This window comes from Pseudopodoces humilis, chromosome 8 (genome assembly GCF_049639895.1).
Source record: "Pseudopodoces humilis isolate 2021_Gansu_Grassland_sample_001 chromosome 8, ASM4963989v1, whole genome shotgun sequence".
NCBI lineage: Eukaryota > Metazoa > Chordata > Aves > Passeriformes > Paridae > Pseudopodoces > Pseudopodoces humilis.
Genome location: NC_142207.1, coordinates 6789287 through 6795872, shown reverse-complemented (window position 1 = coordinate 6795872; position 6586 = coordinate 6789287).

The window sequence follows — 6586 nt, the reverse complement described above, 5'->3', positions numbered from 1 at the left end:
TGTGGGCTTTTCTTACCTGTAAGTCCTTGCTTGCTTATTGCATAGTTCCAACCCTAAAACTACACATGCTATTTAATTCAGCTGATAAAGAATCTTAGAGGTGTGATATCACATAATTCCTATTGCTCCCTGATTAACGAGCAAAAGAAACACCGCAATAGATTTAAACAAACAGAGCAGCAATGTATTACACTGTTTGTGTGATTATGCCAGAAATCAGCACATGACCTTATGTAATCATTATATCATTCTCCTGAGCATGCATCATGCCTGGAGAGCATGACTTCCACCAAGGGAGCCCTTGCTGAGCACAGAACCACTCAGGAATGAGCTAGTGAGAGCTACAGCTGGAGCCAGAAATCCCCATGGAAGGGCAATATGAGTTAAGTGCCTGTCTGCAGGTATTTGGTGGTACCACCCCGAATTCTAGTTTAGCAGTGAAAGCAGGAAGGATTATTATTAATTATTCCTACAGTTTATATGCTGCCCTGGGCACTTGAAGTGGATTTACTGTAGCCATACCTAGAAGAGCACAAGGACCTACTCATGTACTGGTGCAGCAGCTCCAGACCTGCTGGCTCCACTCCTTCCCACACCATGGAGCTCCCACCTCTGCACATTACCTTTAGCAGGCTGTCACACATCTCTCTGAAGAGTTAACCACCTAAGGCTAAACACACAACGTTTTGAATCACAGGTAATTATCAGACAAGATAATACAATACATCACCTGCACCAACATATGTTGATGCCTCAAAGTACCCATCTCAGGAGGCCTTTAAAGAAAAATGATCGTCAGAGTGAAGCTCTTAAGAAAAACAGAACAAGTTTCTATCTTGGAATGGGAATTTCTGTGCATCATACTGTTTGTCACAAAGAAAAAATTACCCTTCTGAGTAAATCTCTCTTCCTCTGAGACCAAACAGACTAACAAAAACTCAAAATCAAGCTAACATGTCCATTGGGAAGCTCAGCAGAGGAGAACATCTGTCCAGATGGAACAGTCTTAGAACACCAAAGTGCTGAGAACCGGTTTTCCCAGTCATCAGAAATACTATTTTTGTGTTACCAAGAAAACAGACTGTAGAAATTTACCTGCCTTCCCTGACCAATTTGCTTGTCAATGTTTACAGCAAAGACCCCAGTGACCAGCACTCAGACCCTGATGATCCCATTTACCTTGGTGAAACTGTGAACCACTGCAGAGCCACAACTGATTTATGGTGTCTTCACCCATACTGCACTCACTCACATATTTCCAAATCTTTGGGGGCTCATCTTCTAGCTCTTTGTGCTCCAGGAAATGTTTCTGCTGAAGTACTCTTCCCCAAGGAACAAAACAGTTCATCTATATTGAGCATATGGGGGCAGGCACTCTGTTTGGAGCACTCAGCCATAAAGGCTGTATCCCCAAGAAGAGTATGGGGCTCAGCCTAAGAGAATGCAGGTGCCAGATGTTTGCCCAAAGTATCCTCAGGTTTGCACTGACCTCAAGGCAGAAGGTTTTGTATGGACACAGAAAAAACTCTCAGAAGAAGACCCAAGTGTGATCTTGCTTCAATAGGGTATTACCCTCACTGCTCAGGAAGCCAGCAAGCCAGAGGCATCAGCTTGATTATATATCCTAAAGTGCAGTTATTTGTATTACTCAGTACAAGAATGTTCATTATTGCAGGAGATGGCTTGAAAAGTATGCCCTGGAGAAACGATGTGATTAACATAGAAAAGAACTCTCTAAAATTATGTGAGAAATTTCTTGGATTATAATACCCTCTTCATTTCTAGCAGTAACAATGGATGATTGATGTATATTGCTTTAGCTGATGAAAACGTACAACATCGTATTCCTTGGACAGGCATCCAAGATATTTTCAGGCAGTTTGAAACTGCAGTCACATTTCAACAGAGTTATGCCAACATATGCCAGCTGGGAACTAGAACACAGTATATCTGTTTGGTAACTGGAAATGGACTGTGTTTATTTTTCTCTTACCAACATATATAAATTTAACAGTTATGACACATGACACAAATGACAGCTCTGCAAACCAGCATCCTTTTGTTTAAATTCAGGGTAGATACAATGCAGCCTCCATGCTCCTGGCTTTGCACAACTTAATGCTGCCAGAAGGCAAAACACCTGTGGGGCAACAAGGTATTCCTTCTCAGCAGCCAGCTTGTCTTTCCCAGGTGTTAACAAGAGGAGAGGATTTGTGGTTTGTGGGAATCTAACTACTGGGTAACAGAATGAGGCCAGAGTTATACAGTGATCACCTTTAAATGCTTTTTCTACTCTGTTAGCCCTGCTTCTTGACAGCCAGACTTTAAGATGAGAGAAAACAACCAGAACTGGTATTATCCCTCAGCAAAGAGAGGAGGAAGGAAGCAATATCACTGGCATAGGTCAGGAAGCAGCAATGAGAAAGTAAAAATTGTCATCAATGCAAATGTTAGTTAGAATAAGCAGGTGACCTAAAGGTGAAAGATTTTATATCTCATTACCAATCTGTGGAGTGATTCCGTTTCCTAGGAACCTAATTGAATTGAGTGTGTCATTTTGCAGCTGGGTTTCTTCTGCCAGCTCTGGTGTTAACACCACTGTGCATACACTGGCTTTTGTTGCAGTCTTTGCAGGGAAGGTATAGTAAGTACAGTTTATCAGGCCTCCCAGAACTGGAAGAAAAAAAAGGATTCCAGTATTAGAGTGTTGATGTTTTTTAACAGATCAATGTCCAGCTCTATAAAATCACTACATTTACCTTGCTAGGCATAAGCCAGTAAAAATATACTAGGCTTATACTAATGAATTTTATTATTTCACTTGGTTTTTTGGGAGGTTGGGTTTTTTCTTCCCCTAACAGCAGAGTGTTCAAACCATTCAGCCTAGTCATTAAAAGGCAACCATGAAAATTATTTCAGTTCCTCACCCTTATCTCTCCCCATCATGGTATTTAGCTTGGTCATGACTTTAAGTGACAAAGCAGAAAAATAATTCCTAAATTCTCCTTTGAGTTGGTGTTTCGAAATTCAACACTTGGGAAATAGAAAACTGCAACAACATCAACACTTCTGCAACCTGACACTCAGCTAAATGCTTTTTGCTTTGCCCCAGCGTATTTCACAGCAGCACCGTGGGCAGGCCCTGCCTAATGCCAAATACTGCCAGGTATTTGCTGAGGCTGGTCAGCAGTTCATTAGCACTAATGTACATGTCATGCACTCACACCCACTGGATTAGGTTGCTATTTAGATTAGCAAACTGCATTTTTGCAGACAGGGAAGGAGAATGTGCCATGTGGCAGCATTAATGAGTTAATTAAATTAGAAAAATTCCAATGCAAGAAGCTAAAATGCTTAGATGAGTAGAATATTATGGGAATTACAAGACAGCAAACACAGCACTGCTGTACCATTCTGCCTATATACCTAGATATTGACTGGCTTTGGAAAGTTGTATTAAAAAAATATATCAAGTGGTTCTGAAATATCTGGGCAAAATAATATTCCTTTCTATTTCTCTTTTTTTGTTGTTGTTTTCCTGTGGAATAATTAATTTTCATACACCACAAATTTCTTACACTCTCTGAAGCTGTTACAAAGTTTATTGAAACAGGCAGTGCCCAGAGTCAACTGTGCCCTGCAAGTTATTTTAAGCCCCAAAAAACTCCGTAATCCAGTGGTCCTATAGCTCTGACTGAAAACTTTCCAGCAGTCATAGTAGCACAGAATGGCTTGGGTTGAAATGGACCTTAAAGATCATCTTGTTCCAAGCCCCACACCATGTTTAGGGATGCCACCCAACTAGACCAAGTTGCTTCAAGCCCAATCCAATCTGCACCCAAACACTGTCAGGAATGGGGCATCCACAAATTATCCAGACAACCTGTGCCTCACCACCCTCAGAGTAAAGAATTTCTAACACCCAACCCAAATATTTCCTCTTTTAAAATCGTTCCACCTTGTCCTACCACTATCTGCCCATCACATACCAGGCCATGATAAAGTAGCTCCCCAAAGAAGTGTGGGAAGGGCCAGAGCTAGACAAGGAACCTGCTCATCTTTCACCCTTCCTTGGAAACGTGTTGGACTAGATGATCTCCACAGGTCCCTTCCAACCCTAACTATTCCATAATTCTTTGATTTTTCTGTGATTTTAAGGAAGTACAGTGACATTGACACATGGCTACACAAAAGTCTACACAAAAGGATGACTCATTTGAGAGCCAAATGCTGTGGATCTCTCCTGCCCTTATCCCTCCCATCCCTCAGAAGGGAATCAGTAGAGCACATAATCTTATGCAATTTCTCACTGGTGATCATTTGCCAGCAAAGAGACTCAGTAGAACATTCTAGAAACACATGTGAAAGAAAGCATCCCAGCCTTCCACCCTGTTTCAGCCACAGTTTTCAAAACATATTTATGCTTTCTTCATGCAAACTAATCTTCCATTTATTCAGCAAACTAAACAACCAGTAAAGCTTTCTATAGCACTGCTCCTAGGATTTAAACAAGTTAAGATTAAGGGCTTAAATCCAGCAAACCTATCAGTGTGCTCAAAATAATACCAGGAATTTCAATACATCAGAAAATAAAGAATATGGCATTAAAGATGTTATTACTACGACAGCTGTCAAGATGAATTGCATGAGAAGCATTTAAAAGATTTATATCTCAGTATCTCACCAGGTTAATTAAATGGATGCATGCATTCCTTTAAGAGGATAAGGTAGGTTGCAGTGACATAAAATGAGAGGGCACAAGATTATATTCTTTCAGCATTAACAAGAATGGGTTGAACCGATATAATTTCCGTATTCTGTAATAAGCATGATTCATCCATTGCCATTTTCAGCTCTCATTTTCTTTCTGGCAGAAAAAAAAAAGACTATGAACATTTATAGACTAACATAATCAAAGCTTTAACCTTTTCAATGTTTTCTATTTGGATTGGCTGTCCATTTTTATCATAGGATTTCAGGGCTGTGCCTCAGGGAGGAGAGGAATCGCCAGTAAATTACACCAAAGAATGTTGAAAGGTCAAAGGATTACCTTCCCCTGTTTGCTTTTATGGGACATATGAAGCATTCATATCATGCAATAAAATTATCAAGACAAAAATGATGAAAGATAAGCAGACAGAATGCATGAATCTGTAGTCAGGACAGCATGGGAAGAAAAAGGATATATTATAGGGTTATCATCAATAAAAAACAGATTATGACAATGGTGTTTCTGTATCCTTAGCTTCTGCACTGAAATCAAATCCTTCAGAACACTAAGACCTGTAACCAAGAAAGAGATATCCAAGCATGACTGAGGCTATTCAGGCTAAAGAAAACATTAGATCCAAAGCTCACATGTCTTGGCTCAGTTTCTAACCACCTATAACTATATATTACATATTACCAAATACTATTAGAAATTATGTGAGATAGGTTATTATGTGGTAAACATGGACTCCCTTAGTCACTGAGCCTCTTTCAGCAATGCAAGGCTGTTAACCTGCAAAAGGAATGTTCTGAACACAGCAGCAGCTGCCTCTGGGGGTTTCAACACACATTTGTCTCCCTTGGGAACCACAGCTGAGCTTAGTCAGAAATAGTCAGTTCTAGCCACCTGCAGAAGCTGAACTCCAGGACCTGAGGAAATGTCACTGTTACTGTTCACAGACCTACAGGGTGATGTGATGATTTCAAGGCTCAAAAGCAAATGCCCCATTTATATCCCAATAAAGACACTTCTGGCATCAACTAGAAGCAGCCTCTAATCTAGTACATCATTAGTAGGGCTAGTTATTCCTCATGGCAAAGTGGCTGGCTGGCAGCAGAGACCCAACAAAAAAAATCTCAAACACTGAATTACAGATCTTCAGAGGCAGTGACATTGAGTTCACCAAGTATGTTCCCATATTCAGAGAAACAAATGCAATTAAATTCAGAATCTGGATCAGTTTGATAGACAACTAACTGAAGGAAAAAATTTAAAACACATACTCAAGTTTTCTATGTTTTGCTCAGTTTGATTTGTGTTTTGGTCTCATATTTCTTTGATCCGTATAAATCAAGGCACTACTCAAGAAAGTCCAAGAATTTCAGACCTACATGTAAGATCTGTATCAGGGTCTCTGTTGCAAGCAATGGTGGCTTGCCAATTCAGCTTTTGAAACTGGAACTAGGAGCTTTTGAAATGTGCCTGAAGATCCCTCCTTCTCTGAGGCAGATGCATTTCAGTCAGCATCTCTTCTGCCTGCCCATCTGTTGTAATCACAGTCCAGAGGGACCACTAAAAATCATCGGTTCATTGTGTGCACTCCACCCCTCCCACCTGCACTGCTAAAAGAGATGATGACGTCTGCCATGGCCACAGTATCCCAAATAAATGCAACCCCTTTTGGTCCTCCCTCCCAGCAGAGATTAAAGGAATGAAAGATCATTTATTTACTGTGGTATTCCAGCTCAGTGGATATGAGGAATTATTAAACCATCTTCACATAGTGTTCAGACATCTGGTTTTACTCCTCAGAGCACTGGGTAACACTTCAAAATGCTCACATGGCTCAAAGGAAAACTCCCAAAAGAAAGTACT